Raw genomic sequence first — 14,423 nt, 5'->3', positions numbered from 1 at the left:
CAGTTCAGTTGGACAAGGATCAATCTTATATTGAGGAACCAGTGGCTATTTTAGATAGGCAGGTTCGAAAGCTGAGGTCAAAGAATATTGCTTCCGTGAAGGTTCAGTGGAGGGGTCATCCGGTCGAGGAGGTGACTTGGGAGACCAAGCATGATATGAGTAGCTGTTATCCACACTTATTCACCAACTCAGGTACTTTTTCTAACTCCGTTCGAGGACGAACGTTTGTTTTAGAGGTGGAGAATGTGATGACCCAAAATGTCATCTTTAAATTTAATAATTAATTTTGTGTTCTAAGACCTCGTAAAACACTATTTATCATTTCCTCGACTTGCATGAATAGTCCATAAAATTTTCCGGATTGTTTTTATGTGAAAAATAGATTAAAATATGAATTACAGCTTTAAAACTCAACTGAGTTGACTTCGGTCAACATTTTGAGCAAACGGACTCAGATCAGTGTTTTGACAGTTCCAGTAGGTTCGTATAGTGATTTAGGAATTGGGCGTATGCGCCCGGAATCAAATTCCGGGGTCCCTAGCTCGAGATATGGAATTTTGATGAAAAATTAAAAGTTTAAGTTCAAATAGTGACCGGATATCGAATTATGTGCAAACGACCCCGGAATAGAATTTTGATGATTCCAACAGCTCCGTATGGTGATTTTGGACTTAGGAGCGTGATCGAAATTTTATTTGGAAGTCCGTAGTGGAATTAGGCTTGAAATGCCTAAAGTTGAATTTTGGGAAGTTTCACCGGGGGTTTGACTTTTTGATATCGAGGTCGGAATCCGATTCTAGAAATTGAAATAGGTCTGTTATGTCATTTATGACTTGTATGCAAAATTTGTAGTTATTCCAAATTGATTTGATGTGTTTTGGCACAAGATATAGAATTTGAAAGTTCAAAGTTCATAGATTTTTATTTGAGGTGCGATTCGTCGTTTTGATGTTGTTTGATGTGGTTTGAAGCCTCGACAAAGTTCGTATTGTATTTTGGGACATGTTGGTATAATTGGTTAAGGTCCCGAGGGTCTCAGGTGGATTTCAGAAGGTAAACGGAATGGATTGCGGACAAAGAGGGTTGCTGAAAATTTCTGTTGCAGAGCTGTTCGTCAGAAATTTTTGGTGCGTGGAGCCAACTTTGAAAACTTATATCTCGCAATCTATAAAGGATCTGAAAATGTTTAAAGTTGTAGCCCTTTGATTTTAGTTTCCAGAAAGTTAAACCAATCATTATTTAGACATTTGTACAAAAGGTTATGATGGATTGAATAAAGGATGGTAGAGTAGTTTCGCCAGAAATTTCGCCAAAAATTTATGATGCGTGGAGCCGACTTTGAAAACTTATATCTCGCAATTCATAAGGAATCAGAAAAGTTTCAAAACATAAAAGTTGTTGTTGTTTGATTCTAGTTTCCAGAAAGTTAAACCATTCATCAGTTGGACATTTATACATAAAGTTATGATTGATTGAATAAAGGTTGGTACAAGCAAGTTCTGGTGGACTTTTAGTGACTGAAAATGGACTTTTAGTGACGGATGGGCAGAAACTTAAGGACCAAAAATGGTCATTTCCTTCATTTCGTTTTGGATTTTTGGAGCGTGGTTCTTGTGCGATTTTTGGGCGATTTTCACGAGAAAACATTGGGGTAAGTGTTCCTTATCCTATATTGATTATATTTTATGATTCTTTACTCATTTACATCATGAATCCGTGAATTTATGGAAGAAAAATCATGACTTTTGCAGAATCTTCCAAAAATGAAAATTTAAGATTTGGAGGTCTAGTTGTTATTGGAATTTGATAAAATTTATATGGGTGGACTCGTAATTGAATGGGTTATCGGATTTTGTGAGTTTCACCGGATTCCGAGACGTGGGCCCCACGGGTGATTTTTGAGCTAATTTCGGATTTTAATAAAAATGTAGTATTTTCTTATGAAATTGATTCCTATAATTTTTGTTGACTGTATCGAATTAATTATGACTAGATACGAGTCGATCGGAGTCGGAAAATCGAGGAAAAAGCATAATACTTGGTTAAATTGGAGCAAGTCGAGATAAGTGACTTGTCTAACCTTGTGCGTGGAAACTTTTTCCTAGGATTAGTATTGATGTGATTATTGAAATGTGTTGAAAGTCGTGTACACGAGGTGACGAGTATGTATACGGGCTAAATGTGAAAGATTATATTTTTAAATTGTGTAGATCACTATTGCACACTTATTAAATTATTTTATCTTGTTATTTTCTTCATCAATGATCCGAGATATATACTTTAAATTTGTTTGACCTTTTTCTTTTAATTGTTTTATCTGTTTAGTTGAAACTTGGTTTCTTTTATTCTGTGCATTATTTGAAGGTTGATTTTCTTTAAATTAAATATTATTAATATGAAGTATTTGACATTTTTTTAAAATTTTATATTGAAGCAACGCATTAAAGATTTTGAAATATTATTTTCCTGAATTATTTATTCCTGAATATTTTTGTAAGATTTTCGTACTCATTGTGATTGAGCCGTGAGCTCTTTATTGTGGAAAAATATTATTAATGATTTATTTTGGCATGAGCCGTGAGCTCTTTATTGTGAAAAGATATTATTGTTGAATTATTTTGGCAAGTTAAATTATTTGAGCACTGGAGGTGCAAATTGTGATATATTGTGATATTGATACACATGCAGTGGTATAAGGTCTGGGTATTGAAATGCATGTGGTGAGATAAGGGTGGCTTGATACGCGTGGCTAGTAGGGGAACTACTAGAAGTCATGCGGTGTGATAAGGATGGCAAAAACGCGGGATGCTATTTCGAGAAAAATATTTTCTTTAAAATAAATTGTGAAGGCTCCCGCGGTGAGATAAGGAAATGAGATATTGTGAATTTATTTATGATTTAGGACTACGAGGCGGTACCTCGGGAGTTCCCTTGTTGATATTGATTTATGTCCGCAGTTGCCTTTGATTATTGTTGTGATTTTCTTAAAGTTGAAAAGAAATTATATTTTGTTTCCACGAGGTATTTATTTGCCATTATTTGGTGTAATTAAATGTGACATACTACTTGATTCATTTCCATTGTCATTTTATCTTATTATATTGTTTAAACATTTTTACCATGTCATTATTTATTCTCCAGTAGGGCTTGACCTAACCTTGTCACTACTCTACCAAGTTTAGGCTTGGCACTTACTGGGTACCGCTGTGGTGTAGTCATATTACGCTTCTGCACATCTTTTTCTGCAGATCCAGGTACATCTTATCAAACCAGGCATCAGTAAACTAACTTTACGAGGAAGCTTCGAGGTATATCTGCCAGCGCCCGCAGACTCCGGAGTCCCCTTTTATTCTTGTTATGTTGCTTCCTTATTTTCTTTAGACTCAGTTATATAGAAACATTGAGGATAAATTCTTAGAAGCTTGTGACTTATTTCTACCGGGTTTTGGGAGTTGAAATTATTTGAATTGTAGTTTATTTATTTCAGATATTTATTATTTTTTCACATTGATAGGCTTACCTAGTCTTAGAGACTAGGTTCTATCACGACATCCTACAGAGGGAATTTGAGTTCGTGACAGCTACGAAAGTCGTATATATGAACAGTAGTGATGCATGATAAAATAAAAGAAAATGGAGATTTTGCGAAAACTTACTGTAACGACCAGGCCGGTCATTTTGAGAGTAATAGCCTCAATCCCCTATTAACTGCTTTCCTCAAATCGTTTTCTGCTATTGTGACTTACCGGGATGATCGATTTTGAGTTTCGGAGTGTTTCTGGACACTTAGTCCCAAAATGAGAGCTTAAGCTTTAGGATTTGGGCCATAGTCAGAACTGTGTGAAGACGATTCCGGAAGGAAATTCTGTCGGTTCTTTTAGCTCCGTTTGGTGATTTTGGATTTAGGAGCGTGTCTGGATTGTGTTTTGGAGGTTCATAGCTCATTTAAGCTTGAAATGGCGAAAGTCAAATTTTTGGGCCGGTAATGGAATTTTTGATATCAGGTCATTTTCCGATTCCGGAAGTTGGAGTAGGTCTGTAATGGTGATTATGACTTGTGCGGAAAATTTGAGGTCAATCGAACGTGATTTGATAGGTTTCGGCATCGGTTGTAGAATTTTGAAGTTTCAAGTTCTTTAAGTTTGAATTGGAGGGTGATTCGTGATTTTAGCGTTGTTTGATGTGATTTGAGAGCTCGACTAAGTTCGTATGGTGTTTTAGGATTGGTTGGTATGTTTGGTCGAGGTCCCGGGGGCCTCGGGTGTTTTTCGGATGCTCAACGAGTCATCTTTGGACTTAAAGAACAGGCAGATTTCTGGTGTTTTATTGCAGAAAAATCCTTCATCGCGTTCGCGAGAGGTGCCTCGCGTTCGCGTAGAGCATCTGGGAAAGGCAGTGAAGTTGTTCTTCGCATTTGCGGTGTTTTTCCTGCGTTCGCGAAGGTGTGGGACCTTAAGCCTACGCGTTCGCTATATGGTCCTCGCGTTCGCATAGAGGAACGGGGCAGAGGAAGCTTCAGGCATTAATCCTTCACGTTCACGAAGAGGTTCCCGCGTTCGCGAAGGGTGTGTCAGTGGAAGGTACGCGTTCGTAAGAGTCCCCTCACATTTGCGAAGGAGGAATTTTGGGTCAGTGGAAGATTGTTCATCGAGTTCGCGATCGTGATGTTGCGTCCGCGAAGAAGAACGCACCTGGGCATAATTTAAGGTTAAAAAATGAGGGTTGAGTTCATAACAGAAAATTTTGATTGAGAGCTCGGTTGAAGGAGAAATTTGGAGAGATTTTTGGAGGAAGTTTTTAGGTAATGATTCCTAACTCCTTTTTGGTTATATTCCACTAATCTATGGTTGATTTGATCATTTAATTTCGGATTTGGGGTGAAACCTTGAGAAAGATTCTTAGGCCAAACTTTGGGGTTTTGATCGATATTTTTGTATCGGATTTGAGCAATTTTGGCACGAGTAAACTCGTGAGTGAATGGGGGTTCGTATTTTGCAACTTTTACTCGATTTCGAGATGTGTGCCCGGGGGTGACGTTTTGGGCGTTTTTCCTAATTTCACGCTTTAGCTTCGAATTAATTAGCTAAATTAGTTACTCGTAGTTATATTTACATTATGCAATTTATTTGAATAGATTCGGGCCATTTGGAGTCAGATACCTGTGGCAAAAATGTGTTATCGAGGTGATTTGAGTAGTTTGAGGTAAGTGGCTTGCCTAACCTTGTGTTGGGGACTTCCCCCTTAGGATATCTTGATATTATTTGGTGTGTGGGCGCCGTATACGTGAGGTGATGAGTACGTACACGGGATATTATTGCAAAAATCCTATTTAACCTTTTTACATCATAAATTGTTTCTCTTATTAAGTTGTACTTATATGTTTAATTGTGTAGTTTAGACTAGAAAAGCATGTTTACGTGTTTTAACTACCTAATTGACATTATGTGCATCATGTTTAGCTAAGTCCTTATTTGCCTTATCTGTGTCCAGTATAAACTGTATAACTCGATGTCATACCTGTCATTTCATCTTGCGTTGCATATTTACTTTGGGACTACGGACGTATTCCGGGAGATCCCCATGTACTGCATATTTACTTTGACACTACGGACGTATTCCGGGAGATCCCCCAGCACTGCATATTTACTTTGGGACTACGGATGTATTCCGAGAGATCCCCCTGTACTGCATATTTACTTTGGGACTACGAACGTATTCCGGGAGATCCCCATGTACTACATATTTACTTTGGGACTACGAACGTATTCCGGGAGATCCCCATGTACTGCATATTCATTTGAACGTATTCCTAATGTGTTTACCTTGTTTTGAGTTGAGGGCTCCCTTAACTGTTAAATTTTCAAAAATTTCTTTAACTCCGGTTGGGCCTTGACCTGACCTTGTCACTACTCGACCGAGGTTAGGCTTGGCACTTACTGGGTACCATTGTGGTGTACTCATGCCCTTCCCTGCACATGTTTTCGTGAGCAGATCCAGGTGCGAGCTATCAACCTCGGGGTTAGTACGTGTTGCTTATTTTAGGAGACTTCAAGGTACTACTGCTTGCGTCCGCATATCTTTGGAGTCTCCTTCTACTCCCTCGCCTAGAGACTTTCTTTATTATCTTCAGACTTTTGTATAGAGCTACATAGATTATAGGAGTTTGTGACTTAGTGATATTTCTGGTCTTGGAAAATTATTTTGTATATGCCGAGTTGTACTACTCTTGGCTATTTATAATATGTTGTTTATCTTTAAAATGTTGTGTTTCTTTATATTTTTCGCAATATTAGGCTTACCTAGTCGTAAAGACTAGGTGCCATCACGACACCTTACGGAGGGATAATTTGGATCGAGACAAGTTGGTATCAGAGCACTAGGTTCAAAGGAGTCGCGAGTCACTAGCCGGTTTATTAGAGTCTCACAGATCGGTGCGGAGACATCCGTACTTATCTTCAGGAGGCTATGTAATTGTTAAGAACAATCATATTTCTTTGATTTCCTTGTCGTGCGAGTTATTGACACCAAAAAAAAAATCTAAGATTCTATTCTATTCTTTCTCACAAATAGTGAGGACCTGCAATGGGTGGACCGACGATCAAGCACCCGAGCTCAGAGGCCGGGGTTGGGGTAGAGGACGACCACACGTGGTAGCCCGAGCACTTGCGAGAGCTGCGTCAGAGTAGCCCCCAGCAGCTCCAGTTGGAGGGAGAGCACCGGAGATTCCTATTGCTACTCCAGCCCTCCAGGAGACTTTAGCTCAATTCCTGAGCATGTTCAGCACTCTGGCTCAGGATGGACTATTTCCGATAGCTCCCGCTACATCTCAGGCCGGGGGAGGGGCACAGACTCCCGCACTCCTGAGCAGAGGGTCCAGGTTGATCAGGCCCCAGAGTATATTCCTATGCCTCCAGTGGCTCAGGTTCAGCATGAGATCAGGGTAGCTGCTTTTAAGGCAGAGCAGCTCAAACTTGAGAGGTACAAGAAATACCACCCACCTACTTTTAGCGGACTAGCTTCAGATGATGCTCTGGGTTTTCTTGAGGAGTGTCATCGTATTCTCCGCACTATGGGCATTGTGGAGACGAGTGGGGTTTCTTTCACCGCTTTCCAGCTGAGGGGAGCAGCATATCAGTGGTGGAGTGCCTATGAGCTGAGTAGTCCGGACGAGGCAGCCTCAGTCACTTGGACTCAATTTTCAGAGATGTTCTTATGTGAGTATGTTCCTCAGAGACTGTGTCGGAGTATGCAGTCCATTTTAGTGGGTTAGCTTGCCATGCACCGGCTCTGGTTGCTACAGTCAGAGAGAGGGTTCATCGCTTTATTGAGGGACTCCACCCCAGTATTCGGACCAGTATGGCCAGGGAGTTGGAGATAGACATCACTTATCACCAGGCAGTGAGCATTGCCAGGAGGGTGGAGGGCATGTTTTCCCTGGACAGAGAGGAGAGAGAGGCCAAGAGGTCTCGAGAGACTGGTCATTATTCAGGATCTCGTGAACCATCATCACGCTATGGTAGGGGTTTTGTGAGTCACCCTGTTCATTCAGCTCTTCCAGCAGCCAGCGGTGTTCCAGCTCCTCCTAAACCTCAGGAGCCCTATTATGCACCGCTAGTATCCAGTATGCCTCCTACTCGAGGTGCTATTATCGGCCAGTCCAGCAAGTCAGGTCCGAGTCAGTCTCATCGCCACGTCCTCTAAGAGGTTGTTTTGAGTGTGGTGACCCACGTCACCTGGTTAGATATTGCCCCAGAGCCAGGAGGGGTGAACCTCCATAGACTTATTAGCCTCCACGTGCTCCACCGGGTCCTCCTGTCATTTTTCCAGCACCAGCTACTACCCCACCTCCTCAGCTAGCTCGAGGTAGAGGTCGGGGAGGTCGAGTTCACCCTAGAGGGGGAGGCCAGGCCAAGTACTATGACCTTCCAACCCGTTCAGAGGTCGTTGCTTCAGATTCATTCATCACAGGTATCGTCCATGTCTGTCATAGGGATGCATCGCTATTATTTGACCCAGGCTCTACGTATTCATATGTGTCTTCTTATTTTGCTCCACATTTGGGGATATCTCGGTATTCTTTGAGTTCCCCTGTTTATGTATCTACTCATGTGGGATATTCTCTCATTGTGGACCGCGTATATCGGTCGTGTTTGATTGCTCTTAGTGGTTTTGAGACCAGAGCCGATTTTTTATTATTCAGTATGGTAGATTTTGATGTTATCTTGGGCATGGACTGGTTGTTGCCTCATTATGCTATTCTTGATTGTCACGCTAAGACCGTGATGATGGCTATGCCAAGTTTGCCTAGATTAGAGTGGAGAGGTACCTTAGAGTATACTCCCCGTAGGGTCATTTCATTTCATAAGGCTCAGCGAATGGTTGAGAAGAGGTGTGATGCGTATTTGGCCTATGTGAGAGACGTCAGTATTGATACCCCTACAGTCGAGTTAGTTCTTGTAGTGATGGAATTCCTAGATATGTTTCCGTCTGATCTTCCGGGCATGCCGCCCGACAGAGATATTGATTTTGGCATTGATTTGTTTCTGGGCACTCAACCCATCTCTATTCCTCCATATCGTATGGCTCCTCCTGAATTAAAGGAGTTGAAGGAGAAGTTACAGGAGTTGCTCGATAAGGGCTTCATTCAGCCTAGTGTGTCACCTTGGGGGTGATCCGGTCTTATTTGTGAAGAAGAAGGATGGTTCTATGCGTATATGTATTGATTATCGGCAGCTGAACAAGGTTACAGTGAAGAACATGTATCCTTTGCCTCACATTGATGATTTATTTGATCAGTTACAGGGTTCCAGGGTGTTTTCCAAGATTGACTTGCGTTCTGGCTATCATCAGTTGAAGATTCGGGAGCCGGATATCCTGAAGACTGCTTTCAGAACCAGATATGGTCACTATGAGTTTCTTGTCATGTCATTTGGGCTGACCAATGCCCCAGCAGCCTTTATACATTTGATGCACAGTGTATCCCAGCCTTATCTTGATTCCTTCGTCATTGTGTTTATTGACGACATCCTAGTATATTCCCGGTCTCGGGAAGATCATGAGTAGCACCTGAAGACCGTGCTTCATACTTTGAGGGAGAAGAGGTTGTATGCAAAATTTTCTAAGTGTGAATTCTAGCTTGATTCAGTGACATTCTTGGGCCACATAGTGTCTGGTGATGGTATCAAGGTAGATTCGAAGAAGGTGGAGGTAGTGCAGAGTTGGCCTAGATCGTCATCAGCCACGAAGATCCGCAGTTTCCTTGGTTTGGTGGTGGTATTACCGTCGCTTTGTGGAGGTATTTTCATCCATTGCAGCACCTATGACCAGGCTAACCCAGAAGGGTGCTCCGTTCAGGTGTACCGAGGAGTATGAGCAGAGCTTTCAGAAGCTCAAGACAGCTTTGACTACAGCCCCAATATTAGTATTGCATACAGGTTCAGGGTCCTACACTGTCTATTGTGATGCCTCGATGAATGGCCTTGGAGTGGTATTGATGCACGACGGTAGGGTGATTTCCTACGTGTCTAGACAGTTGAAGGTGCATGAGAAGAATTATCCAGTTCATTATCTCGAGTTAGCAACTATTGTTCACACCCCGAATATCTGGCGTCATTATTTGTACAGTGTTCCCTGTGAGATTTACACTGACCACCGGAGTTTGCAGTACTTGTCCAGGCAGAAGGACCTTAATTTGTGTCAGCGGAGGTGGTTGGAGCTACTTAAAGACTATGATATCACTATATTATACCACCCAGGGAAGGACAACGTAGTGGCCGGCGCCTTGAGTCACCTGGCAAAGAGTTTGGAGAGTTTGGCATATCTTCCGACAGCTGAGAGGCCCTTAGCCTTGGATGTTCAGGCCTTAGCCAACTAGATCGTGAGATTGGATATTTTAGAGCCTAGCCGGGTATTAGCTTGTGTGGTTGCTCGGTCTTCTCTTTATGACCGTATCAATGAGTGCCAGTAGGATGATCCTCATCTTCTAGTTCTTCAGGATAGGGTTCGGGGAGGTGATGCCAGAAATGTAACTATTGGTGATGACAGTGTGATGACTATTCTACACTGCTTAACCCCGCAGAGCCTGTGATCCTATTTCTTTGGCAACCACACTGCAAGCCTGATCTACTTTTTTCGAATTAACTATCTGTTTGAACTTTTTACTTCTTTTGAGCACTTAATATATTTATGAGCTTGTTAAAAGATAAGTGGATGTATGGTTGGGTTTTTGAGTGGAACTATAGAGAAGGAAAAATGTGCACTATTTGAAACAAATTGTTGTGAGAGCCACTTGTAAGGAATTGAAAAACAAAAAGAGGACAAAATCATAATCTAGAAAAAGAAAAAAAATGTTGGTGTGTTTATATTATAATGAAAATTATTCCTTGCTAGTGGTAAATTTTGCTTTGTCTGTGCTTAAAGAAATTGGGACCTTGGTGCAATTATGAATGAAGATTGGGGTTTGGTTCAACATAGGTGTGGGGATTGAATTGTTAATTTTTATGTATTAAAGTGATTAGGGGGTGTAGGAATTATATCTAAATGTATCCTACCCATCCCGAAGCCTACATTACAACCAAATAAAGTCCTACTTGATCCTTGACTGAATGAGCTCAATTAGTAGAGTATCACACTACGGACAAGCCTATGATACGTCTCTTGTGGCATATGTGTCACACCCCTACCCCGAAACGATATGTGTTTTATGGATTTCACGTTAAAGAGTTTTTCCAATTAAAGTGAAAAACTTGAGTAGAGATTATTTTATTTAAAGAGTCGCCACTTGGAATTGATTTTTTTTTCCGGAGTTCCAAGTCACCTTTTATTTGAATCCCTAGTCAAAGGAAGGTTTGACTCTATTTTTATCGGTCTGCGAAACTAAAGTTCGGGTAAGGAATTCTGTTGACCGGGGAGAAGGTGTAAGGCATTCTCCGAGCCCTGTAGTTTTAGCACGGTCGCTTTATTAACTTAAATTTGGCATGAATTAATTTTGGACAAACTGTGATTTATAAGATTTTCATGTTTTACTTATCCGATTTTATTGCTTGATTATTAAAAAAATTGAAGAATTTTTGAATGATAAGATGTCATAACCACACTATGCAAGAGAATGCGTGATCGAGACGAAATTAATTAATTTTTTTTATAATAGCGCTACACAAGAGAATCCGCAGTCATGACAAAGGATTATTAGCACGTTATTTTTTTTGTTTTGTTTTTTTGGAAAAAAAGTTACTACAATTGTTCTTTGAGAAAATTAATACAAAATTACTATCGTGCTACGCAAGTGAATCTGCAGTTAGCCAAGGATTGATTAAATTTGAAATTAATTAAAGCTATTAGATACGGTATATGGTTATTGAATTTATTTATTAAATATTAAATATCACAATATGCAAGCGAATCTGTGAGCGAAAAGGTTAAAACGCGCCTACTAATTACCTAGCGTTTAAATTAATTACTAAGGTTATTAAATTACATAGGTAATTAAGCTACATAATTTAGAAGGAAATATGACAAATTGAAAATTATTTGAAAAACTAATAATTAGAAATTTGGACCAGCTTTCTTTATTAGGTTTGAAATGGCACTGGGCCACTTTCTTTGTTATTGGGGTTGCTCGGCCAATTTTGGTGCATTTACAGTGCTGGGCCATTTTGGACAACTTTAACATTGGGCCAGCCCTTACCTTGTTGTAGTTGGGCCTACAGAAATTTAGGTTTTGGCCCATGATATTTTGAAATTGGGGTTTGCATAGACAGCTACCTAAGGGCCAGATTATTGACCCAACCAATTTTACTATAGCCATTTCTACCAAGTTATGATTGCATAAACAACCACTTTATTAAAATGCCACTTTTATCATAATTTAGATCTAAATCAGAGTGGCAGGCCAAAAATTTAGCACTAATCAATTTTCAATATTTTAAACATAAAGCATTCAAAACTAACCTCCATAAACATACAACAAAATGGTTTCAACTACCCATGTAAAAGAAAGTTAATGTTAACTGACTTCTACCATGTTTCAAGGCTTAATCAAAATTATAATATTTATTCTTAGACAAAATTGAACATATTCTTGTTCCAACAATCCAAACTAAATTCAAATCTATATTACTTCTGAAAGTATCTGCAATACAAAGTAAAATAATACCCGGAACGTAGAATTGTAAAAGTAAAGTCATAGAATGAGCAAGAATAGCAGCAAAAAACAGCAGCAGAAATGACGTTAATACATCCCAAAAAACCAACAAAGATGCTTGAAACTAGTCGCTAAACAAGTTCACAAATTGCCAAAAGAGTCTTTCTATTTTTTCATAAAGGTTTTGCACTCTAAGAGACACTCACAAAGCTCACAATTTTCACATACTAAAGATGATTTTACTGAAATTTTTCTCTCAAAATTCTCTCCTTTATTTTTAGTCAATAGAAATCTCCCTGCTACTCTAAAGATGTATGTTTTTAGGGGAAAACACCCATTTCATGATTAAAAATTTGTCTCCTTTTTTTTGGACAGATTGTTCAACAGGATCTGCTCTAAAATTCAAAATGCAAGATTTTCGAGTTCAATCTTGTCCAAAAGAGAGTATTCCAAACAAATTCTGTTCTTCACTATTTAAAGACAGACTTTTGTTAAAACAATTATCCAAAAGTATATATTTGTTTACCAAACAATTGACTTTTGCGTTTTGTACTCAAAAAGTCTCCGAAGTAGTAAATAAGAAACCAAACATGTGAAGAGAGAGAGAGAGAGAGGAAGGAGAAACGAAATATGGGTGGAAATGGGGGCAATTTTCAGATTTTTGAGGCTTTAAATACCTCGGCAAATAGTGAATGAGAGCCATTGGATCAAGATGAAATGGATGGGTAAGATTTGATCTCGCTTCATTTAGTGAAACGACGTAGTTTTATTACGAAACTACGTCGTTTTGATCCGGGTCTTAGCAAGCCAACAACTAGATTGGGTCGGCCGAATTCGGCTAATTAATTGGGCATGATTTGTATATAACTTAACTGAAAAATGGCATTAATCCAAACATTTAAACCCCTTAATTAATTAATTAATTAATTAATAATTTAATTCTAAAGTCTATAAACACACACAATAAACCTAAAAACAATGTAATGTGGGAGAAATATAAAGAGCAAAAAATTGATATTTACAGCTGCCCCTATTTGCTCGAGAATACGAAGAGTTTTCGTGAAAAGAAAATGAATGCCATAGCTAATTTTTCTCATGTGTAACTCCAATGAAATCATTTTTTTTTAAAAACGTGACCGACCCTTGCTTCTGAGGTTACCTACATATCCTTGGCTATAAAGTAATCAGGTTAGTGTAGTTCTAGGAAATATTTAGTAGCTGGGACTACCGGAGACTGGAGTTAAGACTGTTGCTGCTGTTGTTGTTGTTATTATTGTCACTTGTTGCTTACATCAAAAGAAAAAGAGAAGATAACTACATATGTCTGCAAGCTAAGATTTACAAAATTTCTATCTACATGTCTTCTTAAGTCAAATCTTGATTATTAGTTTGCTCGTTTTTGTTGACCTTAGATTGTATCTTGTCGCCCTTTGAAAAAAGGATTATGGCTCATTATCAATTGCTTGATTTATCGATCAAAATTTGAGAAGATGGGCTACTGACACATTATCAAATCTAACTCCAAGTATCTTGTGATCGAACGACTTCTCTCTTCTGATGAGAAACTGAAACTACAAGCTTCAATCATCACTTGTGCTTAAGGCAGGGCCTGCAAACCCATAAAAACGAATAAAACGAACAAAATTTCTCTGCCCAAGTTTGCACTAGAGAAATTTTGTTAGTTGTTAGAGAAAGTTATAAACTATCTAACTTATTGAAAGGAAGAAAAAGATAACAGTATAACCTAGCTATGTGAGGATATGCAACCATGGGCTAGTATCATGTGTTACCAAGAGGAAATATAACCAGGGGTTAGTACCCTGTATTATTGAAAGGAATATAACCAGGGGTTGGTACCATGTATTACAGAAAAAATATAACCAGGGGTTGGTACCCTGTTTTACTGAGGAGGAATCTAACCAGGGGTTTGGGCCTTGTATCACTAAGGAGAAATGTAACCAGGGGTTGGTACCCTGTATAACCGAAAGGAATGTAACCAGGGGTTGGCGCCTTATATCACTAAGGAGAAATGTAACCAGGGGTTGGTAGCCTGTATTACTGAATGTATTGTAACCAGGGGTTGGTACCCTGCATTAGTGAAAGAAATATAACCAAGGGTTGGTACCCTGTATTATTGAACGGAATATAACCAGGGGTTGGTACCCTGTATTACCGAAAGGAATGTAACTAGGGGTTGGTATCATGTGTTACTGAAAAAGTGCTGAATCCATCTACGTGAAAAAGGTTCTACTTGAGTTGAGCTACATAAAATATCCTGAGC

Source organism: Nicotiana tabacum, chromosome 19 (genome assembly GCF_000715075.1).
Source record: "Nicotiana tabacum cultivar K326 chromosome 19, ASM71507v2, whole genome shotgun sequence".
NCBI lineage: Eukaryota > Viridiplantae > Streptophyta > Magnoliopsida > Solanales > Solanaceae > Nicotiana > Nicotiana tabacum.
The sequence above is the reverse complement of the archived record's forward strand: the minus strand, read 5'-3'. Positions refer to the sequence as shown.